Genomic DNA, 20330 nt, shown 5'->3' with positions numbered 1-20330 from the left:
ATATAATTTCCATTTTTGCTCAAAAAAGAAAAAAAATAACAAGGATACCATCAAAATATACGGTAATAAAATTCATTAGATTTGACCCATACATAACATAACATTCCTAATACCAGTTATTGGAAATAGCAAATTAAATTCATAAGTTACACTTATACATTTTATCAATTGTGTGTTATGCCTCATATTACACTCACAGATGAGCTTTATGAGGAAAACGAAATGGCGAAAATGTATAACATTTTCTTATACAACCAATAAGGATTTTTCTTTTCGTGTAGCGCATCTGGTGGAACGATTGCGCAAATCAAATGAAATGATCTTTAAATGCATGTGTCAAGCCGTTTTGAAGAGTGTTACGTCTGTTTTTCTGTGATCAGAGTTTTACAATTCCATTTCAAGTAACTTTTAAGAATATTGAGGAAATTTTATTGAAATTTATGTAAACTTGGTCATTTTTGGTAGCTATATTTCAATATTATATTTCATCATAGTAAATTATATTATTGACTATATAACTATTTGGGGTTGGGAGGGTGCATCGGTGCATCAGGGCATCATTGAAGTTGAAACTGTGCGACGGAGTGGATTGCCAGCCGGAGTGTGGTGAGAAGTAACTATAACATCCTTGTAGATGGGTTCTTCTATCCCAACAGTTGCAATACTACATACATACATACTTGGTCATTTTTGGTAGAAATTCATTAGATCTGTCTGATTGAGAATTCCTGGAGAAGTTTGTATTGAAATTCTCGGAACCCAAGGCAATGTTTGGACAAGGCGCGGGCGCCGTCTACAAATTACACTGTGGTGCATAATTGATCGGACAAACGTCGGTTTCCATACCAAAAATGACCAACTTTGAGATGCTGTAACCTGAGCTGCCGTAATTCTGCAAAGTGACGTAAGCGACATTGATAGTTTTGGCCCATTTTTTGGTTATTATGCATAAAACTCTTGCTCATCCTCTAAGCTTCTTTCCATAGTGGATAGATTACGATTAGATCTTGCATTCTAATACAGCAAGCCTATCATAGTGTTATATTTACACCAGATATTTTATATAATATACCAAGAAATATCGACATTTTGAATGGCGCTTACGTCACTTTGCAGAATTACGGCAGTGAGAGAGAGGAGACAGCTCACTGACAGCCACGATGTTTACATGTCTTCTTCTTATCCTGCTTTGCGGGAAAAATTAGTCCGCAAATTCAATCGCAATGGTAAATAGACGTTCGCGACTGCAAGAAACCCTTTTGGTGTCATATGTGCGTTATTCCTGGGGTAATTTGCGAACTTATTGTAGAAGACACCAAATCGATTTTAAGTCAAAGCGCACATCTATTTACGATTGTGATCAAATTTGCGGGAGGATTTACGGCGAAACGCGCAGTATTGCTTTTTTCACTGAAAATTTTCGTTGCTTTGCTGAGCAACATGACGTTTTCATCCAGCGAAGGCTTACGCGATACAGCAAATCGCTAAATTTCACACTAACACAGCTAAAAGTCTGTCAACAATAACTCAACACACATGCATTTTCAGCGAAAAGCTCTATTTGAATGACAACAATCCACTCCTATAACTAACGGGCGACCGCCGTCAAATATCAGGATTGCCAACTGTCCGGCGACTGCTGTCATGTCTCTGTGTCGCCGAATCTGGCGCTGGGTCTTCGGCGCGGAAACCCAAAGGTGGGAATAAAATTTTGGGGTTTGCGCACAATACTTCTTTTTACAACTGTTAGCGCCGCACAATGGTTTGGAAAAATATTATTGGTCAAAAATGAATTGCATATTGAGTTCGTTGCGACAGAGCATGGAAAATAAATGGATTCGTTGCGCTGGCTTCTTTAACGGTGTTGAGATAATTCCATATTCAGAATCTGCATGCAAAATTGCGCCGAAATCCAAATTTTCAAACATTTTGGTGCCCGGGAACCTATTTAAAAATCAGTTTGAAGTTTGTATGGGAGCGATTTGTCGAATCACCCCTCGTCGCATTTTGTACTGGGCGGAGCTGTCAAGCAGTTGGCCAGCTGTCAAAAGGTGATTTCGATAAATCTCTACGAAATCGATTTTAAGTACCAAAATGAAGTTCTAAAAATCTGAAAAAAATCATTGTGCTTCAGAAAAAGGTGCTCTTTCGTATAAAATCAAAAAATCAATACACTTTTCTTAATTTAAAAACCCAATTACACTTTGAAGGTGTGTGCACACTATTGTGTCAGTCCAATTTGGGGTGCAGTCAACAATACAATGGTAGCAAGTGTGCTTTCTGATCAGAGCACCGATCTATGCAGTGAGGAAAGCATGGTCATAGTATAAGTAAATATTCGTGAAACCTTCAAACCCTATATGTGATATCAAGCCCAGCCAGTGTTCTTCTATTTGTCATGCGATAAATGAATAGTATGTAAATTTTGGGATACAAAATTCCAAGTATCTGTGGCAGTATTGAAAAATTACTAAAAAAGTGAACGCTATGTGCCAGAAAGGGAAAGGATATACAGTATACTTTTATTCATGTATTTACAAATATATAATGTAGAACCTATTTACTTATTTATAATCTAATATTATAATCTAATAGGATCAGAGTGGCCCTCAGTTATTGTGAGACAGGTGATTCCTGGGAGCTTTCCTGTGATTGTCTAAAACGAACATTTCGAGAAAGATAGTTGAATCCATAAATCAAGAAAAGAAACAGAAATTTTAAATTTAATGTAGAAATTAATGATTGATTGAATTTATATTGAGAGTAGAAAAATAATGTGAATGATTAATATGACACATAGTTGGCGATCCTCGGCTTGCAAAGAAAAGTCTAAGAATCTAGGGCGATTCCTGAGATAAAGGTAGGGCTCGGGATATGAATGATAGGATGTCAAACCACCCGAAGGCGATCCTCAGGTTGCAGATAAAACCTGGAGGCGATCCTCAGGTATCACCAAGAGGCAATCCTTTGGTTATTACAAAATCCTGGAGGCGGTCCTCGGGTATAATCTAGAGACGATCCTCTGGTTAAAATTTTTAACAGAGTGAAAACTTGAGACACCTTTACTGGTTGGTGGTTGACAAAGGAATGATCTAATTTATTTTCTAAAAGTCATACATCGAATAATCAAAGGTTCCTATGATCTATTGTACTCTAACATCCCGCCTCAATTGATCAATCCCAGCATCGTCCGAAGTTTTCCAAATCGTGGAGCAGCAAGGCCTTTCGTCATCAAGTCCGCTATTTGAACCTCGGTTGGCTGGTACTGAAGTTTGATCTGCTTCTGTTGGATCAGGTCTCGCAGGAAAAAGTACTGTATATCAATGTGCTTCATTCTTCTATGCTTTCTTGGTTCTTCACAGATGGCTATGCACGGCTGATTGTCTTCATATACAGTCACCGGTAAGGCAACTGACACGTCGAGCATCTTCAAGAGGTTCACCACCCACATCGCTTCGCAGCTAGCATGACAAAGAGCCATGAACTCCGCTTCAGTGGTCGACAATGCCACCGACGTCTGCTTCCTGGTTGCCCACGAAATCGTTGCGCCATGTAGCTTCACTACGTACCCAGAGACGGATCGCCGGTCATTTGGATTATTGCCCCAGTCCGCATCGGCAAACACGGAGAGTGTTTCCGAATCCGTCGATCGCCGGAAAGCCAAGTGATAATCGGCAGTAGCTCGCAGGTACATCAGTATCCTCTTCAGGTTTGTCCAATGTTCGTCCGTCGCGCTACACTGGAAACTCGCGAAGTAGCTTACCGCTGCACAGATGTCCGGCCTCGACGTTACCATCAGGTACATCAAGCAACCGATCAGCTCCTTGTACGGCTTCTTCGTGAACCGTTTCGGATCTTCACACTTGAGTAGCTTCAGATGAGGATCCATCGGTATAGCAGAAGGTCGACAATCTGCCATCCCGAACCGCTGCAGAATCTTCATCACGTACTGCTTCTGATCAACCGTCATAACGCCCTTCGTTCTATTCCGGTTGATGTTCAGTCCAAGGAAACATTTCACGTCATCCAGATCCTTCATCTCGAACTCTCGGGACAATCTTTTCTTCAATCCGTTGATCGCCGCAATCGAGTTCCCAGCAATCAGGATGTTGTCAACATATATAACGAGGTAAATGGTCACCTCTCCTTCCGACCAGTGATACAGACAGTGGTCGTGCTGACTACGCTTGAATCCGATGCTGGTGATGAAACTATGGAACCGCATGTTCCAACTCCGGGATGCCTGCTTCAGTCCATAAATCGCCTTGTTGAGCTTGCAGACCAGATCGTTTCCCGCCTCAAAGCCTGCTGGTTGCCGCATGAAAATTTCTTCCGTCAATTCGCCATTCAAGAACGCGGTTTTCACGTCCATTTGATGCACGTACAGGTCCCGCTGGTTTGCCAATGCTAGCAGAATCCTCAAAGTCGTCATCTTTGCCACTGGCGAATACGTCTCCGAGTAGTCGAAACCTTTTGTTTGCGTAAAACCCTTCGCAACTAGTCGGGCTTTGTAACGATCGATCTTACCTTCACCGTCACGCTTGATAGTGAACACCCATTTGTTGCCTACAGGCCGTCTCCCAGCGGGCAGCTTGGTCAGTACCCACGTGTGGTTCTTTTCCAGGGATGCCATTTCAGCTTCGATTGCGTCCTTCCATAGGGGCCAGTCATCGCGCTTCTTCAATTCTTCCATATCGCTTGGAATGTTGTCCACATACTCTTCGGCGTTCAGCGCGAAAGCCGAAATGTTGTAGTCCTCACCTCATGCCAGATAGGAGGTGCACGATTTCTACAGCTTCTACGCACCTCAGTTTCATCCAGATCGCCTCCAGCAGCTTCGTCCATCAACGTATCATCCAGGTCATCTTCAGCGATAGCTTCAGGCTCGTCATGGATCACTGGCTCATTTACGTCCTCTTCTGCGACACGAGCCGGTCGGTGCACACAGTCTTGAATCACGATCAGCTGCTCTTCGTCATTTTTGCTATCGTCCAGTGGAGCCGGACTCATCTTGCATTCGTTGAACACGATGTCACGAGCAACGAAGACCTTCTTTCCATTCCAAATACGGTACCCGTTTGGTGCGTATCCGACGAACGTCGCCTTCTCGGATTTCGTGTCCAGCTTCTTCCGCTTTTTTTTCGGGATGTGGACGAAACATTCTGACCCAAAAACTCGAAGATTACTCACGTTTGGCTTTCTTCCATTCCAGACTTCGTACGGAGTGCGGTTTCTATCCACAGCAACGGTCGGGCTACGGTTGATTAGGTACACCGCCGCATATACAGCTTCGCCCCACAAGCGCTTCGAAACTTTGCTTCCAGCCAGCATGGCCCGTACCTTCTCGACGATGGTTCGATTCATCCGTTCGCTCAAGCCATTTTGTTCCGGTGTGTACGGAACCGTCATCTCCAACCGGATACCTTTTTGCCGACAGAACGTTTTCACTAGCTTACCGCTGTATTCGCCTCCATTATCGCAGCGAAGACGAGACATCCTGGTTTGGAAATGTGCTGTCGCCATGGCCTCGTACGTCTTCAAACACTCCAGCGCTTCATCTTTCGACCTCATCAAATAGACGACCGTCAGGTGGGTGTAGTCATCCGTGAAGGTGATGAAATACCGGTATCCGTCCCAGGACACAGGCGAGATGGGACCACAGACGTCGCTATGGACTAGCTCCAACGGACGGGTTGTCCGCTTCGCATCACGACTGACAAACGGATCTCGTGTTTGTTTGCCAGCCAGGCACGGCTCACACACCACTGGTGGCGAGCATCCAGGTTTCACGCTGCTGTCCAGATCCAGTCCATCCACCATTTTCTTGTCGATGAGCTTCATCAGGTTTCCGCTGCCAAGGTGACCAAATCGTTGATGCCACAACTCCATTTCCTTGATTATTTTTCCCGTTACCATGGCATGTTTTGGCGTTGCTAGGTAATGGAAATCCATCGCGTACAGAACACCAACTTGCTTGCCGGTTGCTACAACATCCTCGTCTTCGTCCTGAACGACAACCTTCCCTTTGTGGAAAATTACCTTTATTCCAGCCGGCGCAGAGACATCAGATTCAGCGTCAGCTCCGGGAAATAGAGCACATTCTCCATGCGGATGCGGATCTGCTTGCGGTCGACAATCGAGTACACGTTGATTTCGCTACGTTGCCTAGCGACCAGTTTGACACCTTTCTTCGCTGTTGCTATCCATACAGGCTCTTCTAGCACTTCCAGATTTTCAAACAGCTCCCGTTGATTGGCCATGTGGTCGGACGCCCCGCTATCCAGGTACCAGCGCCGCGATTCTTCATCCGAGATTGCCCCAGAACCGGCAACAAACGACACAGTTTTCGCAGCAGCGCCAGCGCCGACTTTTGTAGGCTTCTTCCTCTCGTGGTTCCGGACCTGCTCTTGACGCAGTCCAGATTCCGGGCATTCGGCTCGTTTGAGGCCAAATTTTCCGCAGCCGAAGCACTTCAGTCGACACTTTCCACCGGACTTACCAGCAAACGCGACGTCTTCCGGTTCTTGATTCGTTGAGCTTCTTCCCTTGCGCTTCGATTCGACGTCCAGGTACTTTCCCTTCACGAATTCCAGGGTCAATTTCTCCGAAACCGCCTCCATTGCCGTGTTCACCGACTCATACGACGACGGCATGGTCAGCATCAGGTGGCACACGATGTCCTGCTCGTCCATTTTCGCACCGGTTGACTTCAGTTCTCGTACCAACTGGTCGAAACGAAGAAAGTGGGATTCCAGACTTGAACGCTCGTCGTGCTTCATCTCCAGCAGCTTCCGTTTCAGCATGAACCGGTTCGTCAAGCTCTTCCGCTCGAAAACTTCATGCAGTCCGTCCCAGATTTCCTTCGGACTCCTCTTGTCTTTAATGTATTCCAGGTGACTATCCGCTACCGCACCGATCAGGACCGAGCGACACTTGTTGTCCTGCCTCTTCCGGCACGCTTTCTTCTCCTCTTTTTCTTTCTTGACAGCCGCCGAATCCGTTTCCAGGATTTCCCAGAAAATTTCCTCTTCCGCTTCCTCTTCGACACAGTGCGCGATTTCCAGCTGTTCCAGGAATGCCAGCATCCTGAACCGCCAGTTGTTGAAACCCGTCCCGTCGAAAGGCTTGATCTTGAGGAACTTCTCGTCGTCTCCCATCGTGGCGGATTTTTTCAATCGGCTTCCAGAATCTTCTCGGTTTGGGTTCACTGGGCCCACAACCTTTTAACAGAGTGAAAACTTGAGACACCTTTACTGGTTGGTGGTTGACAAAGGAATGATCTAATTTATTTTCTAAAAGTCATACATCGAATAATCAAAGGTTCCTATGATCTATTGTACTCTAACAAAAATGAAATCCTGGAAGTGATCCTCAGATATAACCAAGAGGCGATCCTCTGGTTATAAACAAATCATGGAGGCGATCCTTTTCACCATTTCATTGCAGAAACGGAGAATTGGCCTTCTCACCATACAAAAATTCTGCTCATTACTACAAATCTAGTACTAGACCGTACGTGCCCCATTGTACAGTTATTCCTGTATCACATGTGTTTCATAATATTTAAGAGACTTTCAGCCCTTGAGATTCATAAAAATGTCCCATAAGCGTCGGTGCATCGAGAAAATGTTTAATGGGGAGAGGCGATGAGGAGAAACAATAGAGTTAATAAACTATAGAGGACGAATGTCGCTGCTGCTCCCTTTGTTCTCGCTCGCAAACATGTCGGGTATCTATCTGTCAAACTGCATACTTTTTCGCTTTGACACTTATAGCCCGGCCTATCTCCGCCAGCAAGAGATGTTTCGGCAGCGACGCCAGCGACATTCTTCCTCTATAGTTTATTATTGTCGCGCTTATCTTAGATTCTCGGCAAGCTGCGTTCGAAACGCGCAGCCTCAGATCGCGCCAGACCGCGCACGTATGATTTGTACACGGTGTGCACCTTGGCTAAAATTGTTTTGCAGCCGCCGGGTGGAGCTGTCAGCCGCCGTGTACAAATCAAACGGGCGCAATCTTATGGCGGCTGACTCAGATCAGCAGGATCTGAGTGATTAAGGTATAGGATGCACAATACCTCTATTGGAGAAACCGATCGTTTGCCCTAATTCCAAAATCATTCTAGTTTTGTTTTCATTTATAATGTTTCAAATTTAAAGTGCATGGTGCCGCCGTAAATAAATTGTGGGAAGAGTAAAAACTTGTTCGGTAAATTACGACGAACCCACTTTACACGGTTGCCGAACAGATGTTTCAGCTTCTTTGTAGTAAAATTTGTAAAGGGATGTTTTATGTCTGACTGTTGAAAAATATGCTTCTTGTGATTTGTAATGTGTAGCTGTTTCTATAGGCTTCTTATAATTTATGAAAGAATCAGGTTTTCATTAGTTCCATCAGGTTTTTACCCTGTTTTTATTCGTTCCATTCAAACTTCCAGTTTTTCCTCCAACAAAAACAAGTCTGGCTGCACTGGCGCGGGTCGAACGCCGCTTTTTTCAAGCTGTCAGATTGTATTTAGAAAAACTCTCGCCAGACTTGCTTCTTTCTGCCTCCGATCGGAATTAAATCCGAAATATCTCTAGCTATAAACCGAGAACCAGCAAAAAAGTGCGGAACCTCCGCCATTACGACTGCACTCGGTGTGGAACGGTCCTGGAAGTGGCTCGCTCGTCCGGAAGATCGGTGTTGAAAGTCGTGGAAGAAAGTCGTCGTAGCTTCCCATCAAGGGCCTCTTCCCTTTGCGAAAGGCGATTTACGACGTGTGTGCATAGTGATTTTCTGATTGTTTCGTGCTAGAGTGCAAATTTTGCGGAAAATATCCACTGGAGTTGGTGAATTTTCTGGTGTGCGATTGAAAGCGTCCCCAGTGCAAAACGGTAGTTACACTTCCGTCGTTTCGGAATAGTTTTGCGGCAGCAGGGATTTTTGGGGGTGGTAGCTGAAGAAGCAGTTTTGCGATCCCCCTCCCCTCCATCTTCCGTTTTTTTCAGGTGAGTAGGATGGGTGGCGGAAGGCATAGCCTACTTCTGTTTGGAAACTTTTCATGTTGATGGTGTTTGAAAATTTACTCGATCTTTGGCTAGGGCGATTAAGGGGCAACACTAGGGTGACGGTATGAAAAATGGTTCATTTTCTCATTTTTTTTTGTCTGCAACACTTTCACTTCTGATGATGCCATTGTTTTTGCTTTAGTTTTCAAATACTTACGATAATTATGTTACTTCTGAAAGCAATACATTTTATTTCATTGATAGTAATTGTTAACGCGTTAAGAATTTAACTATTTTAGCGTAACATTTAAAGGTGCCTCTCTGCAAAACGTAAACATGGAGAAATTCGCATGAGAAGATTACCTCTTCTTTTTCTTAATGGTTCTACGTCCTCATTGGGACTTGGCCTGCCTCACTTCAACTTAGTGTTCTTTAAGCACTTCCACAGTTATTAATTGGAGGGCTTTCTTTGCCTGCCATTGCATGAATGTGTACATTGTGTGGCAAGTATAATGATACACTATGCCCAGGGCAGTCGGGGAAAGTTCCCGACCGGAACGGGAATCGAACCCGCCGTCTCTGGATTGGCGATCCATCATAGCCTTAACCATTAGGCTAACTGGAGACTCCTTTTTTATGTTGGTTGATTATATTAAAAACGAAAGACTTTTCTCGGTGTTCTATTCCATCCAATGATACGCATGGAAGTCTGCTTTCCTTGCTAGTATCATATACAGGTACTCTTCGATATAACGTACAAAAAAGTTTTCTCTTTGTATAGCGCATTTAGTTCACCACTGGACTATCGCACTAGTTTTCACGAGTGCGAAAACGCTAATAAAAGTGCGCGATTGCATCAAATCAACTCGGTGTCTTCAGAGCACTTGTTCTCCATAGATTGAAGAAATAGTGCGCCGAAGACATCAACCTGATTTGATGCAATCGCGCACTTTTATTTACGTTTTCGCACTTATAAAGTCGCAGTTCGCAGTCCAGTAGTGAACTAAATGCGGTATACGTTATATCAATGTTACGTTATTGCCAATGTTCTTGGTTTCGACAACGACTGTGTTCCACTCATCTACGCCAAACGTTTGGCAAGAGCTCCAATTGCTGCAGGATTTACCCCTCCAATAATTTTGCAATTTGCATTTAAGCTGGCAAGGGACGATTTCTACAGCCGGTATTTGGCAACTCGAAACCTTTCGCTGACTCACCTGGGATTTGATGTGGATAAACGGATTTTTTTATCAACGAGAACCTTACTGAGGAGGCCCGTAGGATTAAGGCGCTTGCTGTGAAATTAAAGAAAGCTGGAAAATTGATCTCCGTCTATACGAGGAATGGTACCGTTTTCATCAAAACTAAACCGGATGCTGCTCCAAGGCCAATTTTTGCTGAGGATCAACTAGCTGAATAAAACCTTTCCTATTTTTTTCTGTTTTCTTTCAAGTTATTCCTTGTATCCGTTCCTTAGGATGTTCCTTGCTTCCATCCTCTCCTGAAAGTTAGAACATGACACCTGTCCAAGAAGTTTTTCTTTTTTCCTTTCAATATGGTCCATGAATCCTTTCCTTATAACTATCCATGTTTTCTTCCTTCCTAAAAGTTATCGTTCGATGCTGCCCCGGATGACTGTTGATTGGACCCTGTTGGTTGCTGTTGCTGATCCTGATGTTATTGCTGCTGTTGGTTGCTGTTCTGCCGTTTGTTGTTGTTGTTGTTTTTTTTACCTTTCTTGCTTTGAATGGTCTATGAAAGACTTTTTAGCCGTTAATAGCCCCCTAACGAATCAATACGAACTGAATTTGAATATGAATCGCAATGTAAATGAAACTTGAAAAGTGTTCTTCCAGATGAAAACTCATCACTCGGAGTTCGTTTTAGTAAATAGGTTCCTTCTATTGGGTGTGGGTGTGTATTGCCTAAGGTTCTCGAATTCGTTTTTTGTAATCGATGTCGGTTGAAACGTTGACCAGCAATACCCGAACGAACAGTACCATATCTCATATACCTCGTGCTGTCATAAATGCGGCTTTGCGTTCTGACACATTGAATATTTGCCATATGAATATACAGAGTATCTGTGCTCGCCAGTTTGCCAAGTTTAATGAATTCAAGCAATGTTTTTATAACAGTAAAGTAGATTTAGTTTGTCTGACTGAAACGTGGTTATCAGATAAAATTTCTGATGATGCTATTGCTATTGAAGGATATAATCTAATAAGAAACGATCGCATCTACAGTCGGGGAGGTGGTTTGTGTATCTATAACAAAAATGACATTTCTTGTAAAATATTGTCATCGACGGAGCTGCCTTACAGTATAGACGACGTCAACATAACTGAATATATGTTTCTTGAAGTAGTAGCCTACAATGAGACATTTTTACTTGGACTAATTTACAACCCTCCAAGGAATGACTGTGCAGAATTCTTATTTGAGAAACTCACTAATCTGTCAATATCATATGGAAAATGCGTTCTCATTGGTGACTTTGACACAGATTTGTTGAAGTTTGATAACAAATCTAATAGGTTGCGCGGTGTTGTTGAAAATTTAGGCTTTACTTGTATTGGATCTGAACCCACTCATTGTTCCTCAGATAGCAGTTCTTTGATAGATCTGCTCTTAGTAAATGATTCTGATTTTATATTGAACTTCAATCAAGTGGCTGCACCTGGTTTCTCATATCATGACATTATATTCTCATCCTTATTCGTAATTATTCTCGGATTGACAAAACTGCTCTACACAATGCTTTGAATAATACTGACTGGTCTATCTTCTATGCGATAAATGATTCTGACATAGCTTTGAATATTCTGAACCAATTTATTCTCGAAACCTATGAAACTTTCGTTCCAATCCGCATGCGTAAATTTAAAAATTGTAATCCATGGTTCAATAATTCGATATCCTTAGCTATGGTGGAGCGTGACCTAGCTTATCGTTCATGGATAAGAAGTAGAACCCAAGATGATCATTATTTGTATAGAAGACTGCGAAATCGTGTAACCAATATGATCAAAGAAGCTAAATCCAATTATGTTTCCCACATAGCAAATTCGGCTAATTCGACTAAGATTTTATGGAAAAGGCTGAAAGAAATAAATGTTACAAACAATTCTTCACCTATACAATTCTCGAATTCATGTGATGAAATCAACAACTTCTTTAGTTCTAACTTCACCGTGGACCAATATCTGCCATCAATAGTGCTACCAAATGAGAATGGTTTCAAATTCACTTTAACCAATGAGTATGAGGTCTCTAAAGCAATTAACTCTATTAAATCTAATGCTATTGGACTTGACGGAATTCCTCCCAAGTTTGTGAAACTCGTTTTACCCTATATCATCAGTCCAATGACCCACGTATTCAACACAGTAATCGCAACTGGTAAATACCCTGCCGCCTGGAAACTCTCTAAAATTTTGCCGATTAGGAAGAAACCTCGGAAAAATGACATGCAGAATTTACGACCAATCAGTATTTTGTGCGCCTTGTCAAAAGCCTTAGAGAAAATTTTGAAGACCCAAATACAGGAATTTCTTTCGACTTTTAATCTCTTACATCCCTTTCAATCTGGATTCAGATCAGGCCACAACACCTCCTCTGCACTTTTAAAAGTGCATGATGACATTCATGAAGTAATCGATAAAAGGGGTATAGCTTTTCTGCTTCTTATAGACTTTTCTAAGGCTTTTGACAGGGTGTCGCATTACCGGTTATTGCGTAAGTTATCTACCCTTTATAACTTTTCAAGTGATGCAGTAGGCCTTATACGATCGTATTTAACGCTCCGCTCACAAGTAGTTGAAGCAAATGGTCAATTATCCGATACTGTCGGTATTACATCGGGAGTCCCACAGGGATCGGTATTGGGCCCTCTGTTATTTTCATTATTTATTAATGATTTGCGTCAATACTGAGGCACTGTAGTATACACATGTTTGCTGATGATGTGCAAATTTATATTTGCTCTACAAATCACTCTAAATCGCAGCTAGCTCAACTTGTTAATGCCGACTTGTCACGTGTTTTATCATGGTCAAACAACAACCTTCTTCCAATTAATTCATCCAAAACAAAAATAATGTTTATTTCACGATCCCGTAACACGTCTAGTATTCTTCCTGACATTATTTTATATAACCAAAAAAAATTGAATGCGTAAATAGGGTTTCGAACCTTGGTATCATCTTTCAGAGTGATTTAGAGTGGGATGCTCATATAGATGCTGTATGTGGTAAAATTTTTGGTGGCCTACGACACCTCAAACAAACTGGGAGCATGCTGACTAATCAAGTGAAATTACGTTTGTTCAAAGCCTCATTACTACCTCATTTTACTTATGGTTTAGTATTATTTCTAAATGCTTCTGCATGATCTCTTGAAAGACTTAGGGTAGTTTTAAATTGCTGTGTGCGTTGGATCTATGATTTAACATCATTTTCAAGCGTTACTCACCTCCAATCTGAACTGCTTGGATGCGGTTTTTATGATTTCCTTAATGTGCGATCATGTACAACGTTATACAAAATAATAACCACAAAGGCACCTCGTTTTCTTTTTGACAAACTACAAGCATTCCAAAGTGCTCGCGTACAAAACTTTGTTATTCCGCAATACAGCACATCGCATTATGGGGCGTCATTCTTCGTTCGGAGTATTGTAAGTTGGAATCAACTTCCACCTGACGTAAAATCTTGTACCAGTATTAAAGAGTTCCGCAGGCAGTGCACACACAATTTCAGTAGAAGGAATTAGTTTGTATAGTTAAGTTAAAAATAATAATTTATGAATAATGTTGAATTCCGATTGCTAAAATTTAAAAGGTTGTACCTTACTTAGCAAGTATTCGTTATATAAATAAATAAATAAATAAATATCGAAGTGTACGTTATATCGAAGCAGAGAAAAATTTAATATTTTTTATGCTAGTATTGATGTATTCGACGTGAAATTTATCCCAAATAATAATTTCGGTGAAATTCACTAAACCAATAATGAAAAATTTGAGTTTTCACGAAAAAGTCATTTCGTTTATAACGTACATTTTGCTTCGATATAACGTACACTTAATTTTTCCTTATATTGCGCTAATTCGTAGTTTATCTAAGGGTTATTCCTGGGAAAAATAGAAATTTTCAATGTTGTACGTTATATCGAAGCAAAATGTACGTTATATTGAATTCGCTATATCGAGGGTACGCTATATCGAGGGTACGTTATATCGAAGAATACCTGTATCACTGTGTAACATGTACATAGGTATGTTTCGGTTTTGGGAACACGGTCTTTAATTTCCAGATGACGAAAACGCAAACGCGACAAAAACAATATTTTTCCATATTTTACAAAATTTCAATATGAATATCTAAGGTTTCACTAGAAAACACATTCCTGAATTAACATTTTTGCAGTTTACTATGAAATTTGATTGCGACGTTTTTTTTTGCCTTTGATGTACAGTTTACATCTCGTGGTAATTTTTCTATACAATCACTTGAAACTTTTCCAGAACGTAGAATTCGGCAAATTCCTTCTGGGATTCCTCTAGGGCTCTAGCAAATATAACATATTAAGAATATGACCTACTCAAGCGCTAAACTGGCGAACGCATTTTACCGACAGCAGCGACACGGTTGACTCGCGGTCGAACTAATTTACTGTCGCAAAGCCGCAGATAGCTTTGATTGGTAGGGCTGGCTCACCTACACTTCCGGTCCGCTTTAGTGCTTTATGCATCATTGTGGCCAGGTGTTGTTCTAGTTTTCCCAACTGTATTATAAAGCATGAGCGGTGATCCTTGGTATTCTTGTGTAAATTGGGGTACTCGAAATGTTGATCGATCACCGATTATTGCTGGCAGATGCAGTGGAAAGTTTGTCTTAATACGTATCAATCGTCTCTGACAAACGAGAAAAACTGACCTCACTTTTGGTATAGAGTCTTCAGTCTCCGATTAATCGCTGCTTCATGTTTGATGGAGGTTTTAATCCAATGGGTTACATAGCCGCTATCAGAATGAAGAGAGTAATGTTCCGCGTAATATATCAAGTCCCTGCTGGGTGGCGCTAAATAGGTGAGCCATAGACCATAGGTTCCCAAACTTTCAGGTGCGGCGACCCCCTTTGGTCAGCAGACGTACTTTTCGCGACCCACCATAGAAATTCTCTCATTTGTTGTCTGTTACAGTAAAATATTCGACTGTCCCTCGCGACCCCCTGGATGAAGGCCGGCGACCCCCCTGGGGGGTCGCGACCCACAGTTTGGGAAACCATGCCATAGACAATAAAATCGTCAATGTCGTAGTATGTGAATATTGTCGAAACAACACTATTTTTGGTCATTGTCCAACCAAAATCATAAGCGGCGTCCACTCACACTAAGCGCATAACTATGTTAGGGTCAAGATTAGGATGAAATCATTGGTGAAATATAATAACACTTTTTAGTTTGTGTAGTTAGTTGAACTAGAGTTAACTTTTTATTGAGACATTTTCTGTAAGTTTATTCTGGATTACAATACATTAGCTGTCCTTTAACTGAATTATTTTATAACAGTAAACAACATTATTCCTTCTTGATAAAAGATGTATTGACAAAAGCATTTCAATGTGAACATAGAATTGCCAAACTATACATCTGATCAGATATTTTTCCGGTATTAAATTTGGGGTGGAGAGGGCCCATATAGCCGAGGCGGTAAACGCACGGGTATTCAGCATGACCATGCTGAGGGTGACGGGTTCGATTCCCGGTCGGTCCAGGATCGTTTCGTAAAGAAAATTTCCTTGACTTCCTTGGGCATAGAGTATCTTCGTGCCTGCCACACGATATACACATGCAAAATGGTCATTGGCAGAGGAAGCTCTCAGTTAATAACTGTGGAAGTGCTCATAGAACACTAAGCTGAGAAGCAGGCTTTGTCCCAGTGAGGACGTTACGCCAAAAAGAGGAGAGGAGAGGAGGGTGACATCGGGTATTGTCGGCAGGTTTGTTCTCTTCGTCATGGGGGGTGTTTGACAGCTAAATTTCTCGAAATTTGGCCATATAATTCAGCTTGGTTGGGAAGGATTTGAGGCCAACTTTGAGTTTAGTAGGTTTCAAAAAACCCCCCAAGACGAAGAGAACAAAACGGCCGAGAATAGGCAATTTCCCCTACTTCATGGTAAAATTTCAGTCGTTTATCAAACTTCGAGAATTCTTAAATGCACGAAATATGGGCACCTCACGTTAATGTATTTTTTTCTTTACGGAATACTAGCTAGTGATTGTGGACATGTGGGAAAAATATGAATGTAGAAGAAAAAAGAGTGATTATCACCTAAATACGCAATGTTTAGCACTGCGCAAAGTTTGGTACATGCGGCCAAACGGTATTCGGCCATATAACCAAACACCAACTATTTCTTGTGCTCGATTCCTGGTCGTCAGTTTCCCTAGAATATACAGGCACGTCCACAGAACAGGCCTAATTTTGGCAAAGGCCGGAGTTTATAGAAATCGGCAATGGGAGGGGTAATGGAAATCAGCAACGGGAGAGGTAATAATCCCCAAAACCCATCACTTGTTCACGGGTTCGCATACAGATATGAACTATTCAAACCGAAAGTCAGAATTCAGAAGTTCAACAAAAATGACTGAAACGTGACAAACTGAAGAATGTGACTTTCTAAACAACAAAGCGTAGAATTACGAAGGTTTTTTTTATTGATTCCACCTTTTCAAAATTACGCCTTGCGTTATTTTCCGCCTTTCGTTACACTCTTAAGGTGGTCTGCTTTTCGAGTTTCTGCCTTTTGATAGGATCCCTCTCAGCAAAATTATGACGAATTTTTATTCATAAATTATGATCTTATAATAGACTATTACACTCTAAAAAGTTTTCACGTCCGATTCACGTGAAATATCACGTAGCTCATCCTTATACTCAAAACTTCCAAAGTTACGTGACTTTAGTCATTTTCACTCGATAACCACGTCGTATGCACCGCCCTGTTTGGTGATATCCACCAAATTTTCACGTAAACCCATTGGCGTAAATACGGGGGGTCTAGGGAGGGCTTAGACCCCCCTAGAATCCAAATAGCCCCCCCTAGAAAATCTTCAAATTACACTGCGAAGCCACCTTGGACATTGAAATTGGCTCTTAAGCCCCCCCTAGGAATTTTACCTAGTGACGCCAATGCGTAAACCGTTTTAATGCGTTTGTGTTAGTGTATTTCGACTTGGAAGTTTCCGCGAAACAAAAGTTACGTGACTTTCAGGTGTGAAAAAACAATCCAATATGGCGTCGATAAGTAGGTTGGTGCGAGAACTGTTTGCTAGAGTTTCCGTGAAAGTTGCAGTAATGTAAGTATTGTACGAAAATGTGATTGTTTAAAGAAAATGATAGTGATTAATTTTACACGGCTGTGACTTTTTCTATTGTTAATAATTTCAGAGGTGAAATAGGCGTTATTAGTCTCGTGGCGGTAGCGGAGGTCCAAAGGAGGAAATCAGCAAGTGTTGGAAACGGTTGGAGTTCGAAGATTTTGCTTCAACATCCTTGGATTTAGGTATTTGCAAATATGGAACTCTCCACTCCTATAGTGGATCCCAAACGTATGAAGATGTTATAATTATATATGTAAGTGTAAATTTATTAGGTACTCTTAAAAAAAGACCGATAAATATGTTTATTTAATTGTTACATTTTAGTGCCAGCTTGTAGCGTATTTGAGGAAGCAAAAGATTTCAAATCCCTATAAAATACAATGATATACTTATTTCACGGTAGGGTACAAACAATGTTTTTCATTGCATTCTGTAAGGATTCAAATTCTCTTGCCTCTTCAAATACGTTGCAAGCTGGTGCGACTGCTTTATTTTCATTCAAAAATCATGTATAAATTACGTGAAATGCATGTACCGTCTACCCCCGTTCGTTTGAACGGCACCTCATGCAAACCAACGGGGTTCATTTTTAATTTGAACGTCTAGCAACTCTGTTAGCATCGAAAAATACACTACTGGCAACCTGATTTGGTGTTTTGTTTTGGTTCTGCGTTCCGTTTCACACCGTTCCATCAGCAGAATGACGTTTGAACCATTTTTAGTTTGAACGATGTGCAGATTAGAGGGGGTCAAACTAAAAAGTGTTCAGATTACATGCGGTCAAACGAACGAGGGTAGACGGTAGAGCTAATCATGTTTTCACGTTAAAGTTACCTGAAGTTCCAGTGGCACTCACTCACATTTCACGTAAACGATACGTAAAACGTGAGTCAAATTTACCTGACTCATCACGTCGATTGGCGAAGCTCAGATTGGTCCAGCTACCTGACATTCCGGTGAAGGTGACGTGAAAAATATGGTGGACGAAAACTACCTATCTTTTCACGTAAATCGGACGTGAAAATTCTTCAGAGTGTATGATTCATTCCGTCACGATCGTCCGTGCAATACATACAACTTAATAAATACAGGTTGTCCATCCATCCGGGAAATACGGGAAAACCGGGAAAAATACGGGAAAAACACGTGAAATTGTAAAAGGCACCGGGAAAAATCTTTATGGTGTCTATCTGTACTTCATAAGTGTCAAGCAAGTCTTGAATAGAATGACAACATAGCTACATAACAACATAGCAACATTAACAGAGTTGCCGGTTGAATATGTTTTTTAGAAAGGCAGCCTCTCAGGAATTTTAGTAGTTTCTGTTGGATCTTGATAAATTCATGTAAAACAAATCAGAATATACTTCTTAGGCGAAATTTTCAGATTTCTGCAAGATTTCACGGTGGACTTTTTGAGTCTTGTTAGGAAAATCGGAATTCCTGGCGAACTCAGTGAACCTGCAGAAGTTACTCACGGCGAAGAAATTTTCACATTTGAAAAAAATGTGTCAGTTTCTGGAGGGATTCTGGTGACATTCTTTGTGGAACTCTTCATATATTTCTGCCTGGTCCCTTAAATTTGATCCCTTTGGCTGAAGTCAAGGAGAAAATTATTGAAAAACAGTGATATTGTGCCTATCCGCTTCTGTACAGAATTTTGGAGGAGCTTTAAGTAAAATTCAAATAAAATTCTGAAGAGTAAGTACAATACTGTAAATTACAGCGAATTAAAAAAAAAACTGCTCATGAAAGACTCTCTGATAGGATCCCATAAGAAATTTCCTACAGATTTCCTTAATAGTAGTAGAATCCACAGGAGAATCTTCTATGGAATCTGTGAAGAAATGTTTCAAAATGTTACTTCCTGGAAGCATCACTCGGATCCCCGAAAGAGTATACAATAGAATCCCTGATATGTTTACGGCAATATTAGCCAAAGCATTTTAAAAGAAGTTGTAGGTACAACTTTCATGATTTTTTTTTTTGCAGAACCCATGGAGTTTGCATGGAGTACTTCCTAAAGGAAAAAATGTTGAATGTCCTCAAGATATTATTTAATATTGGAGAAGAACTCAAACGTTTTACTTCAAAATTCGGAGAAAATCGGTGTCAAAAGATTTTGGATTCTGCAAGTAAATTGTTTAAAATGACGATGCAAGTAGAACAAAAAGTTGGATGGAGATTTTCACAAAATGTAGCAAATAATTGATACATTTGTTTCTAAAGACCAGGTTTACCAAAAACGTTTCGATATTTTTCTACCGATTTTTTTATGATATACAACAAAAATTTCGCGAAAAAATCAGACACAGTGACATCAGTTTCAATATTATTTTCATATAGATTCCATTTCCTTGTTATAGAAAGGACCTTTTCAACTAACTCTAATCCTAACTTTCGTGTAAGAAGGGGAAATTAACACCAGTGATTGAAGAGTTAGTAAGTTTTTTTTTAAATCATAATTTATGAAATCAGGAAATCTATAAGATTCGTATCAAGTTATAGACCAAATTAAAACTGTATATAAAAATACACTGAGGAGCGCAAAAATTTGCGTTCGTACATACTCGGGAAGTTAGTCCATACCCGGGAAAAATCCGGGAATCGGAAAACTGAATTTGAATGGACACCCTGTAAATAGTTAGTAGTCTACCACCTGGGGCCTGTAGCATAATGAAAATTTTACTAATAATATTAGTCTTGTAGCTTGTAACTTATAATTTTCTGTTGCATAAAAATACTACAAGTACAAGTTACAAGTCCAATACTACAAGTCGGTTGAACTAATATTATTAGTAGAATTTACAAGTGTATGTTGCATAAACAAACTACAAGTATAAAATATTAGCTATGACTTGTACTTTTGATTACAAGTCTCAAAGGTCTTGTAAAATAATTTACAAGTTAGATTTAAAGTATTGCAGAAGTCATATTTAGTTTTGAATATAT

The 20330-nt window shown here is 40.8% G+C and overlaps 1 protein-coding gene across 1 annotated transcript in view; it reads left to right on the top strand.

Annotated features, from left to right (window-relative positions):
* The first annotated feature begins 8484 nt into the window (after positions 1–8484).
* LOC115262210 (transcriptional regulator ATRX homolog) overlaps positions 8485–20330 on the top strand; it is a 41845-nt gene continuing 29999 nt past the window's right edge. Inside the window, exon 1 of the mRNA XM_029864551.2 lies at positions 8485–8990. The gene's annotated coding sequence lies outside the window, so the exon portion shown is untranslated. The remainder of the gene's footprint in view (positions 8991–20330) is intronic.

This window comes from Aedes albopictus, chromosome 3 (assembly GCF_035046485.1).
Source record: "Aedes albopictus strain Foshan chromosome 3, AalbF5, whole genome shotgun sequence".
NCBI lineage: Eukaryota > Metazoa > Arthropoda > Insecta > Diptera > Culicidae > Aedes > Aedes albopictus.
This window is presented reverse-complemented; position numbering and strand designations above follow the sequence as displayed.